Source organism: Lolium perenne, chromosome 1, assembly GCF_019359855.2.
Source record: "Lolium perenne isolate Kyuss_39 chromosome 1, Kyuss_2.0, whole genome shotgun sequence".
NCBI classification, from domain to species: Eukaryota; Viridiplantae; Streptophyta; class Magnoliopsida; order Poales; family Poaceae; genus Lolium; species Lolium perenne.
The window spans coordinates 218,482,114-218,495,213 of NC_067244.2; the positions used below are offsets into that span (position 1 = coordinate 218,482,114).

At 41.5% G+C, this 13,100-nt stretch overlaps 1 long non-coding RNA gene across 2 annotated transcripts in view; it reads right to left on the reverse strand.

Annotated features, from left to right (window-relative positions):
- Nucleotides 1–233: 233 nt before the first annotated feature.
- The window catches only part of LOC127327367 (uncharacterized), a 34,512-nt gene continuing 21,645 nt past the window's right edge, over nt 234–13,100 (reverse strand). For both annotated transcript variants that reach the window (XR_011749004.1, XR_011749003.1), the window contains exon 2: nt 234–958. This is a non-coding gene — a long non-coding RNA (uncharacterized lncRNA). The remainder of the gene's footprint in view (nt 959–13,100) is intronic.

Here is a 13,100-nt window from a genome sequence, read left to right on the forward strand (position 1 = left end):
CACGAATTCAAATGGATGTCTGCAAAAACATAGAATTACCACCAAGGCAGAGAAATTTTTGTATGGGAAATAAAATAGTTGTGGAGTTCGAAAAGATGTTGAGGTCACGAAACGGAAAACCAGAAATTCCGCCCAGACGCACATAATATTCCAATTCTGGAGAACAACCGATGAACCAAATCAGACTAAGTGTGCACTAAAATTGAACTGTGCAGACAAAAAAATGAGGAGAGTGGATTGTCCAAACAGCGATTTTCTGATACAAATTATCACATATCCAATGCAGCTTCAACCACATAACTTCAGATCAAGAGTATCTGACCAAACCAAAATAACCATAGAACCATAACAAACAAAATTAGCCATTGAGCAGCAAGCAAACCTCCATCCTCCAATTCATCTATCAACAACCATTGTCCTCCTGTGCATCTCAAGGAGCACAAACAAATACCAGAAGCGAGATCAGCTGTTACAATAATATAATCAACGCAGGGCCTCGAATCAACCTCAGATCAAGGGACATGGCCACCAGAAGAGAATGCCAGGGAGTCCAGAGCATTACACTGCTAATCTATATTCATCTGTAATCACCGAAAAATAAGTAACACAACCAACGAACTGATCTGATGGAGCACGGGAAACTGACCTCCTCATGTTCTCTTTGCCATGTGATGACTAATATCTAGTTCCAGATAAGATCACACTCCTGCAACCAATGCATGGTCGAGGCGAACACTAATGAACCGAACAGACTGCCCACGGAACACTAACCTTACTCCACTTACAAAACCCAGGTAGGTCCAACTTCCGACTTATATCCTGCAGCCAAGCATAGCAGACTAATAGACCGGGCGTACATACAACGAATAAAACTACAAAGAGATAGATACCAAACCAAACGATTTAACAGATTTGATGCCACTACCAAGCTAGCAGGTATGTCCCGGGTGAAAAGGATCTGCAATATGTTGGGCAGAAACAATAAACCTTAATTAAAGCTATGAACAGAGGCAACTAACTAAAATAAACAAACAGATGGACTCTAAATAAGAGGGACATAAATTGAAATAGAGAGAACGGTGTTTTCTCAGTTGTTGGGTGACGTTAATTTGAAGCTCTAGATCATCTTCAGAGTGCAGATCAATCTGAATGTCCAAATATTGTTCTATAAGATAATTTTATCACCATAAAATTTATGATGAATTGAGAAGAGAAGTTGAGTAATTTAAAAAAAATCCTGAAACAGGTTGTACTCATCATCGGGTCAGACTTGAATTCGGCAACTAGAACCTGTAATAGCAAGAGACCGCCCTATGAATTTCTAGTTAAGGGCGCCAGAGCTTAAGAAAATAGAAAAAAGTATGCATCAAACGCTGAGGGTGATAGTGAATCAAGCATAGGCAGGGATCAGGCAGACGATGGCCGCTGTTTTAAACTGCAAATTACCTTCTGTGGCAATATCTGCAAGAGTTTAGTGTTACTGACGAAGGGAAAAAGCTGATGTATCATCGAAGAATTAATTAAGTTTGAAAAGTAAGATCCAATAAGGAACGCTGAACCAAAATAGACCTCCTGGGCTTCCACTAAGATGTATATTACTCCAATTTCTGAAGACCAGCAAAAATTGTCACAAGTTTGGGAACAAAAACAAACTACAGAGAAGGAAGTTGAGTTTGGGGGCTGGGTTATCCATAGGCAGAACGGAAGTTTCCGAATCCTACGATCACTGGTCCAATCTGTGTATTTTAATTTCTGGAGAGGCAGAGAAGTCCAAAATCAGAATTGATCAATCTTTGAAAGTACAGGGAATGAAGTTCAGTTTGAGAGGGGCTATCCAAAACGCAGAACAGAAGCTTCCCAATCCTACGGTGGTCTGATATTCTGATCCTTATAAATTTAGGCTCTGGAGAATCATTAATAGTCCCCATGTAAGGATCGACGGATATTAGTGCAAACCAAGAGAACTAAATTGAGGAGGGGAGGAGAGAATATCCAAACACAAATCCCAACCAGGGCTCCGATCCTATGATGAGCAATCCTATGCAACTTCAATCTAGCACCTCCTCTCGAAATCTGACCATGCCAAAATAGGTGAACAATAACCTCCACGCGCCGATTCATCTCTCCAGGACGATCACCATCCTGCTGCTGCATCTAAATAAGGAGCAGAGGAACACATCCCACAAACTCAGTTTTTACAATAAGAAACCGACAAGGGCGTTGAATCCACACCTCGGTTCAACGAACGACGGAATTCATGATCCATATAGGCAGGGAGCAGATTGGATGGAAATCTGAAATCCATAGACGCAGGGGGTGACGGAACCAATGAACCGATATCGCCGAGCAGGAGAAACTGACCTGCCTCGAGCACTCAATCTCCGTCCGACGTGGAGCTCCGATTCAGAAACTATATCTAGTCCTGCAACCGACGAACACGGGCGACCCAAATCGTAACTAGCGATGCGCAGAAATCAGTCTCAGGAGGGCAGAGTTCGCAAACCAGACAGGTCCATCGATCGAAACACCGATCGAGTCCGTATCCCTCGCCTTCCAATATCCATCGCCGACAGTCGCGACGACGACCGGGCCGAGGAATCTGCGATGCAGAGGCGACGAGGAGCAAACATCAATTCGACGCTAGGCGACTTGATCGAAAGGAACCGGAGGAACGGGAGAAGAGACGAGGAACAGCTCCGCAATCGCTAGGGAGGCGAGAGCGAGACGCATTTGCTTGGGATGGGCCGCGTCAACGCGACGTGACGCGGACGCATTTGCTTGGGATGGGCCGCGTGGGTGGAAACTTCTGGGCTGCTCGCCAGACGGGCGATGGCCGATACTCTGTGCGGCTGCCGTTGATTGCTGTCCTTGTCCGTGAGCCACGACCAACTCGTGAATGAGAAGATGGAAAGGCGGTGCGGAGGATCATTGTCTCTGGTGCACGAGGTCCGCGGAATCAGCTAACTAATGTGTTTACGCAATAGATTGGCTCACAAGCTATTTTTTTTGTAATCTAAAAAAAAAGCTATTTTTGTTGTTTTTTTCCGATCAGACGTCATACAATTGTTGGTGTTGGTTTCTCAGAAAGCTCATGCATACACCAACTTTTACGTACGCACGGCATCCTACCCTAAGAGTACATCTGAACGCTATTTAGGGTCATGATAACACGTCCCTCTACAATTTGGCGCCTAGTGACTAACCCTAATACCAAACAAAGTACTCCTCAACCAAATGGTAGTACACTTGACCCATGTAGTGCTACCTTTATGAACTGACGAAGAAAAACTTATGTATGTTTGATTAGGACGAGAATGCTATCATGTGTACAGACAATTTAGGTAAACACACTCACAAATCCCGATGCTTCTAACTCCTACGAATGTATTCGATCGGGTCTCAACAACACCACCGGAGCAATTCGAACCAAGTCCAAGACGATTGTACATTACGTATGGTGATGTGACTCCTAGCAACAACTACCTTCTACACATTTCTCAACCTTAGGTATGTAAGCATGGTGGTATTTTTTGTGAAGTAGGATCTCACTCCATCTACCTTCTCACGTTTTAATAGGAGCAAATGTGGGGCAAGGACCATGCAATTATGCTTTCACCCTACTATCAGAGGGAGCACATGGGCAATATCGTATAATTGTGAGCATCCCTTTCCTCATTGATGTAGCTCCCTCATAGATATATCGATATATTGTATTTCAATTATCTATATTGAGCTATAGTTAGGCTAGTGACTGTATTAATTTGCTTGTAAACTTATTTTACTTTAAAAAATTGATGTTATGCTAACACAGCTAGTTACCGCAAGCATCTTTTTATTTAATGGCATGACATGCCATCAAGATGTCTAGTTGGCACTACACATGGTTGCCATGTTATTACCTCCGTTCTAAAATATAAGCCTATTTAGAAAGTTAGTTTAGCTTTTAAATTGGTAATTTAGCTTTCTTAAAAATGTTATTTATTGGAATGGATGTACTAATATCAAAATTACTTCCACTATAGCTAGCCTTGAACTCTTGGTTTTATTCTAAAACAAAACTAGATTTATGCTCATCAGAATGATCTCAATTTTTCGTTTGGCACATATCCTGACCTAAATTGACTATTGGTTTCGGTAAAATAAAAGTTCATTTCGATCAGCATGATAATTTTCTCTCAATTGTGACACATCTACTTATTTAGAAAAGTTTGTTGATTTTTGTAGTTGGTCGAGAAGTTGCATGCCTTAGATGTTGTTTGTTGTTGTAATGGTTTCTTTCAAGATTTCCATTAATTAACTAGGCATATATCTTCTTAAGTAATAGATTAGGGAAAAGTGTTCCGCAATCGCGAGGAGGCGAGAGGACCCGGACCAGAACACGGGGTGGAGAGGGGCGCAACTGGGCGTCTTTTATAGCTGTGGACGGAGGCGGTGGGCGAGAGGTAGCGTGTATGGCCTGGCGCCAGCGAAATCCTTCCCGGACACGGCTGTGTCGTCGTCGCGCTGGCGTCGCCGCTGGATTAGGAAAGCCATTGTTGCGCGTGATGGGGCGGCGGAAACCAAATCAAATGCAGGTGGGATTGGTGATCTGGTCGGATCCGAACCGGTGGGCGGTTAGCAGGTCGGCAACGCAACGTGACGCGGACGCATTTGCGCGTCCGTGGGATGGGCATGGGAAAACGTCCTGGAAATTTTTGGGCTGCTCGGGGAGACGCGCGATGTGGCGGCCATATCATATACTCTGTGCGGCAGCTGTTGAGTGTTGACCTTGTTCTTCTCCATGAGCCACGAGGAACTCGTGGATCAGAACGTGGAAAAGGAGGTGTGGAGGATTATCGTCTCTGGTGCAGTGATACGTCTCCGGCGTATCGATAATTTCTTATGTTCCATGCTTGTTTTATGACATTACCTACATGTTTTATTCACACTTTATGATGATTTTATGCGTTTTTCGGAACTAACCTATTGACAAGATGCCGAAGTGCCAGTTCCTATTTTCTGCTGTTTTTGGTTTCAGAAATCCTAGTAAGGAAATATTCTCGGAATTGGACGAAATCAACGCCCAAGATCTTAAAATCCCACGAAGCTTCCAGGACACCCGAGAGCCGCCAGAGGGGGGCCACAGGCCCACCAAACAGTAGGCCGGCGCGGCCAGAGGGGGGGCCGCGCCCCCCTATTGTGTCGTCGCCTCGTCAGCCCTCCGACTCCGCCTCTTCGCCTATATAAAGGTCCCTGACCTAAATCTTCGATACGGAAAAGCCACGGTACGAGAAACATTACAGAGCCGCCGCCATCGCGAAGCCAAGATCTGGGGGACAGGAGTCTCTGTTCCGGCACGCCGCCAGGACAGGGAAGTGCCCCCGGAAGGCTTCTCCATCGACACCGCGGAGGGAGTAGTTCTCCATCGAGGCTAAGGGCTGTACCGGTAGCTATGTGGTTAATCTCTCTCCCTATGTACTTCAATACAATAATCTCATGAGCTGCCTTACATGATTGAGATTCATATGATGATGCTTGTAATCTAGATGTCATTATGCTAGTCAAGTGGATTTTACTTATGTGATCTCCGGAGATTCCTTGTCCCACGTGTGTAAAGGTGACAGTGTGTGCACCGTGTGGGTCTCTTAGGCTATATTTCACAGAATACTTATTCACTGTTATGAATGGCATAGTGAAGTGCTTATTTATATCCCTTTATGATTGCAATGTGTTTTGTATCACAATTTATCTGTGTGCTACTCTAGTAATGTTATTAAAGTACTCTATTCCTCCTGCACGGTGTAATGGTGACAGTGTGTGCATCGTGTAGTACTTGGCGTAGGTTATGATTGTGATCTCTTGTAGATTATGAAGTTAACTATTGCTATGATAAGTATTGATGTGATCTATTCCTCCTTCATAGTGTGATGGTGACAGTGTGCATGCTATGTTAGTACTTGGTTTAGTTGCGTTGATCTATCGTGCACTCTGATACGCGTACAGCACGCGTCCGTTGGGAACCCCAAGAGGAAGGTGTGATGCGTACAGCGGCAAGTTTTCCCTCAGTAAGAAACCAAGGTTTATCGAACCAGTAGGAGCCAAGAAGCACGTTGAAGGTTGATGGCGGAGAGATGTAGTGCGGCGCAACACCAGGGATTCCGGCGCCAACGTGGAACCTGCACAACACAACCAAAGTACTTTGCCCCAACGAAACAGTGAGGTTGTCAATCTCACCGGCTTGCTGTAACAAAGGATTAGATGTATAGTCTGGATGATGATTGTTTGCAGAAAATAGTAAAACAAGTATTGCAGTAGATTGTATTCGATGTAAAAGAATAGACCAGGGTCCACAGTTCACTAGAGGCGTCTCTCCGATAAGAATAAGCATGTTGGGTGAACAAATTACAGTTGGGCAATTGACAAATAGAGAGGGCATGACAATGCACATACATGATATGATGAGTATAGTGAGATTTAATTGGGCATTACGACAAAGTACATAGACCGCTATCCAGCATGCACCTATGCCTAAAAAGTCCACCTTCAGGTTATCATCCGAACCCCTTCCAGTATTAAGTTGCAAACAACAGAAAATTATATTAAGTATGGTGCGTAATGTAATCAATAACTACATCCTCGGACATAGCATCGATGTTTTATCCCTAGTGGCAACAGCACATCCACAACCTTAGAACTTTCTGTCACTGTCCCAGATTTAATGGAGGCATGAACCCACTATCGAACATAAATACTCCCTCTTGGAGTTACTAGCAAAAACTTGGCCAGAGCCTCTACTAATAACGGAGAGCATGCAAGATCATAAACAACACATAGATAATAGATTGATAATCAACATAACATAGTATTCTCTATCCATCGGATCCCAACAAACACAACATATATCATTACAGATAGATGATCTTGATCATGTTAGGCAGCTCACAAGACCCGACAATGAAGCACAATTAGGAGAAGACGACCATCTAGCTACTGCTATGGACCCATAGTCCAGGGGTGAACTACTCACTCATCACTCCGGAGGCGACCATGGCGGTGAAGAGTCCTCCGGGAGATGATTCCCCTCTCCGGCAGGGTGCCGGAGGCGATCTCCTGAATCCCCCGAGATGGGATTGGCGGCGGCGGCGTCTCTGGAAGGTTTTCTGTATCGTGGCTCTCGGTACTGGGGGTTTCGCGACGAAGACTATAAGTAGGCGGAGGAGATAGGTTAGGGGGCCTGACAGGGGGCCCACACACTAGGCCGGCGCGGCCAGGGCTTGGGCCGCGCCGCCCTAGTGTCTGGCCACCTCGTGGCCCCACTTCGTGACTCCTTCGGTCTTCTGGAAGCTTCGTGTGAAAATAGTCCCCTGGGCGTTGATTTCGTCCAATTCCGAGAATATTTCCTTACTAGGATTTCTGAAACCAAAAACAACAGAAAACAACAACTGGCTCTTCGGCATCTCGTTAATAGGTTAGTGCCCGAAAATGCATAAATATGACATAAAGTATGCATAAAACATGTAGATATCATCAATAATGTGGCATGGAACATAAGAAATTATCGATACGTCGGAGACGTATCAGCATCCCCAAGCTTAGTTCCTGCTCGTCCCGAGCAGGTAAACGATAACAAAGATAATTTCTGGAGTGACATGCCATCATAACCTTGATCATACTATTGTAAGCATATGTAATGAATGCATCGATCAAAAACAATGGTGAATGACATGAGTAAACAAATGAATCATATAGCAAAGACTTTTCATGAATAGTACTTTCAAGACAAGCATCAATAAGTCTTGCATAAGAGTTAACTCATAAAGCAATAATTCAAAGTAAAGGTATTGAAGCAACACAAAGGAAGATTAAGTTTCAGCGGTTGCTTTCAACTTGTAACATGTATATCTCATGGATAGTTGTCAATGTAAAGTAATATAACAAGTGCAATATGCAAGTATGTAGGAATCAATGCACAGTTCACACAAGTGTTTGCTTCTTGAGGTGGAGAGAGATAGGTGAACTGACTCAACATAAAAGTAAAAGAAAGGCCATTCGCAGAGGGAAGCATTGATTGCTATATTTGTGCTAGAGCTTTGGTTTTGAAAACATAAAGAGAGCATAAAAGTAAAGTTTTGAGAGGTGTTTGTTGTTGTCAACGAATGGTAGTGGGCACTCTAACCCCCTTGCCAGACAAACTTTCAAAGAGTGGCTCCCATGAATTATTTTATTTTTGGGTGGCACTCCTTCCAACCTTTCTTTCACAAACCATGGCTAACCGAATCCTTCGGGTGCCTGCCAACAATCTCATACCATGAAGGAGTGCCTTTTTGTTTTAGTTTTATTATGATGACACTCCTCCCCACCTTTGCTTTCTCAAGCCATGGCTAACCGAATCCTTCGGGTGCCGTCCAACAATCACATACCATGGAGGAGTGTCTATTTAGGTTAATTAATTTGGGACTGGGAATCCCATTGCCAGCTCTTTTTGCAAAATTATTGGATAAGCGGATGAAGCCACTAGTCCATTGGTGAAAGTTGCCCAACAAGATTGAAAGATAAACACCACATACTTCCTCATGAGCTATAAAACATTGACACAAATCAGAGGTGATAAATTTTGAATTGTTTAAAGGTAGCACTCAAGCAATTTACTTTGGAATGGCGGAGAAATACCATGTAGTAGGTAGGTATGGTGGACACAAATGGCATAGTGGTTGGCTCAAAGATTTTGGATGCATGAGAAGTATTCCCTCTCGATACAAGGTTTTAGGCTAGCAAGGTTATTTGAAACAAACACAAGGATTAACCGGTGCAGCAAAACTCACATAAAAGACATATTGTAAACATTATAAGACTCTACACCGTCTTCCTTGTTGTTCAAACTCTTTACTAGAAATTATCTAGACCTTAGAGAGACCAATTATGCAAACCAAATTTTAGCAAGCTCTATGTATTTCTTCATTAATAGGTGCAAAGTATATGATGCAAGAGCTTAAACATGAGCACAACAATTGCCAAGTATCAAATTATCCAAGACATTTTAGAATTAATACATGTATCATTTTCCGATTCCAACCATATAACAATTTAACGAAGAAGATTCAACTTTCGCCATGAATACTATGAGTAAAGCCTAAGTACATATTTGTCCATATGCAACAGCGGAGCGTGTCTCTCTCCCACACAAAGAATGCTAGGATCCATTTTATTCAAAACAAAACAAAAAACAAAAACAAACTGACGCTCCAAGCAAAGTACATAAGATGTAACGGAATAAAAATATAGTTTCACTAGAGGAACCTGATAATGTTGTCGATGAAGAAGGGGATGCCTTGGGCATCCCCAAGCTTAGACGCTTGAGTCTTCTTGAAATATGCAGGGGTGAACCACCGGGGCATCCCCAAGCTTAGAGCTTTCACTCTCCTTGATCATATTGTATCATCCTCCTCTCTTGATCCTTGAAAACTTCCTCCACACCAAACTCAAAACAACTCATTAGAGGGTTAGTGCACAATTAAAATTTACATGTTCAGAGGTGATATAATCATTCTTAACACTTCTGGACATTGCACAAAGCTACTGAAAGTTAATGGAATAGAAAAATCCATCAAGCATAGCAAAACAGGCAATGCGAAATAAAAGGCAGAATCTGTCAAAACAGAACAGTTCGTAAAGACGAATTTTATTGAGGCACCAGACTTGCTCAAATGAAAATGCTCAAATTGAATGAAAGTTGCGTACATATCTGAGGATCACTCACGTAAATTGGCATAATTTTCTGAGTTACCTACAGAGAATTAGGCCCAAATTCGTGATAGCAAAGAAATCTGTTTCTGCGCAGTAATTCAAATCTAGTATGAACCTTACTATCAACAACTTTATTTGGCACAACAATGCACAAAACTAAGATAAGGAGAGGTTGCTACAGTAGTAACAACTTCCAAGACTCAAATATAAAATAAAAGTGCAGTAGTAAAAACATGGGTTGTCTCCCATAAGCGCTTTTCTTTAACGCCTTTCAGCTAGGCGCAGAAAGTGTGTATCAAGTATTATCAAGAGACGAAGTATCAACATCATAATTTGTTCTAATAATAGAATCAAAAGGTAACTTCATTCTCTTTCTAGGGAAGTGTTCCTACCTTTCTTGAGAGGAAATTGATATTTAATATTACCTTCCTTCATATCAATGATAGCACCAACAGTTCGAAGAAAAGGTCTTCCCAATATAATGGGACAAGATGCATTGCATTCAATATCCAAGACAACAAAATCAACGGGGACAAGGTTATTGTTAACGATAATGCGAACATTATCAACTCTCCCCAAAGGTTTCTTTGTAGAGTTATCAGCAAGATTAACATCCAAATAACAATTTTTCAATGGTGGCAAGTCAAGCATATTATAGATTTTCTTAGGCATAACGGAAATACTTGCACCAAGATCACATAAAGCATTACAATCAAAGTCATTGACCTTCATCTTAATGATGGGCTCCCAATCATCCTCTAGCTTCCTAGGAATAGAAGTTTCGTGTTCTAGTTTCTCTTCTCTAGTTTTTATGAGAGCATTTGTAATATGTTTCATGAAAGCCAAGTTTATAGCACTAGCATTAGGACTCTTAGCAAGTTTTTGTAAGAACTTTATAACTTCAGAGATGTGGCAATCATCAAAATCCCAACCATTATAATCTAAAGCAATGGGATCATCATCCCCAATGTTGGAAAAAATTTCAGCAGTTTTATCACAAGCAGTTTAATGATTTTAGCGATTTCGAGCAGTTTTAGCGCTTTGCATTAGAAGTGGAAACATTGCCAACACCAATTCTTTTACCATTATTAGTAGGAGGTGCAGCAACATGTGGAGCATTAGCATTACTAGTGGTGGTAATAGTCCAAACTTTAGCTATATTATCTTCTTTAGCATTTTCTTCTTTCTCCCACCTAGCACGCAATTCGGCCAGCAATCTTATATTCTCATTAATTCTAACTTGGATGGCATTTGCTGTAGTAGCAATTTTATTATTATGATTTTCGATTTCAAAAGATCAACATCAGTAGCAAGACTTTCGACTTTAGAAGCAAGTATATCTATTTTCCAAAGCTTTTCTTCAACAGATTTGTTAAAAGCAGTTTGTGTACTAATAAATTCTTTAAGCATAGCTTCAAGTCCAGGGGGTATGTTCCTATTATTGTTGTAAGAATTCTCATAAGAATTACCATAGCCGTTGCCATTATTATAAGGATATGGCCTATAGTTGTTACTAGAATTGTTCCGGTAAGCATTGTTGTTGAAATTATTATTTTTAATGAAGTTTACATCAACATGTTCTTCTTGGGCAACCAATGAAGCTAACGGAACATTATTAGGATCAATATTTGTCCTACCATTCACAAGCATAGACATAATAGCATCAATCTTATCACTCAAGGAAGAGGTTTCTTCGACAGAATTTACCTTCTTACCTTGTGGAGCTCTTTCCGTGTGCCATTCAGAGTAATTAATCATCATATTATCAAGAAGCTTCGTTGCTTCGCCTAGAGTGATGGACATAAAGGTACCTCCAGCAGCTGAATCCAATAGGTTCCGCGAAGAAAAATTCAGTCTTGCATAAAAGGTTTGGATGATCATCCAAGTAGTCAGTCCATGGGTTGGGCAATTTTTAACCAAAGATTTCATTCTTTTCCAAGCTTGTGCAACATGCTCATTATCCAATTGTTTAAAATTCATTATGCTACTCCTCAAAGATATAATTTTAGCAGGGGGATAATATCTACCAATAAAAGCATCCTTGCATTTAGTCCATGAATCAATACTATTCTTAGGCAGAGACAGCAACCAATCTTTAGCTCTTCCTCTTAATGAGAAAGGAAACAATTTTAATTTTATAATGTCACCATCTACATCCTTATACTTTTGCATTTCACATAATTCAACAAAATTATTGAGATGGGCAGCAGCATCATCAGAACTAACACCAGAAAATTGCTCTCTCATAACAAGATTCAGTAAAGCAGGTTTAATTTCAAAGAATTCTGCTGTAGTAGCAGGTGGAGCAATAGGTGTGCATAAGAAATCATTATTATTTGTGTTTGTGAAGTTACACAACTTAGTATTTTCAGGAGTACCCATTTTAGCAACAGTAAATAAAGCAAACTAGATAAAGTAAATGCAAGTAACTAATTTTTTTGTGTTTTTGATATAGGGTGCAAAACAGTAAATAAAGTAAAGCTAGCAACTAATTTTTTTGTATTTTGATATAATGCAGCAAACAAGAAAGTAAATAAAATAAAAGCAAGACAAAAACAAAGTAAAGAGATTGGAAGTGGAGACTCCCCTTGCAGCGTGTTTTGATCTCCCCGGCAACGGCGCCATAAAATCAGCTTGATACGCGTACAGCACGCGTCCGTTGGGAACCCCAAGAGGAAGGTGTGATGCGTACAGCGGCAAGTTTTCCCTCAGTAAGAAATCAAGGTTTATCGAACCAGTAGGAGCCAAGAAGCACGTTGAAGGTTGATGGCGGCGAGATGTAGTGCGGCGCAACACCAGGGATTCCGGCGCAAACGTGGAACCTGCACAACACAACCAAAGTACTTTGCCCCAACGAAACAGTGAGGTTGTCAATCTCACCGGCTTGCTGTAACAAAGGATTAGATGTATAGTGTGGATGATGATTATTTGCAGAAAACAGTAAAACAAGTATTGCAGTAGATTGTATTCGATGTAAAAGAATGGACCGGGGTCAACAGTTCACTAGAGGCGTCTCTCCGATAAGAATAAGCATGTTGGGTGAACAAATTACAGTTGGGCAATTGACAAATAGAGAGGGCATGACAATGCACATACATGATATGATGAGTATAGTGAGATTTAATTGGGCATTACGACAAAGTACATAGACCGCTATCCAGCATGCATCTATGCCTAAAAAGTCCACCTTCAGGTTATCATCCGAACCCCTTCTAGTATTAAGTTGCAAACAACAGACAATTGCATTAAGTATGGTGCGTAATGTAATCAATAACTACATCCTCGGACATAGCATCGATGTTTTATCCCTAGTGGCAACAACACATCCACAACCTTAGAACTTTCTGTCACTGTCCCAGATTTAATGGAGGCATGAA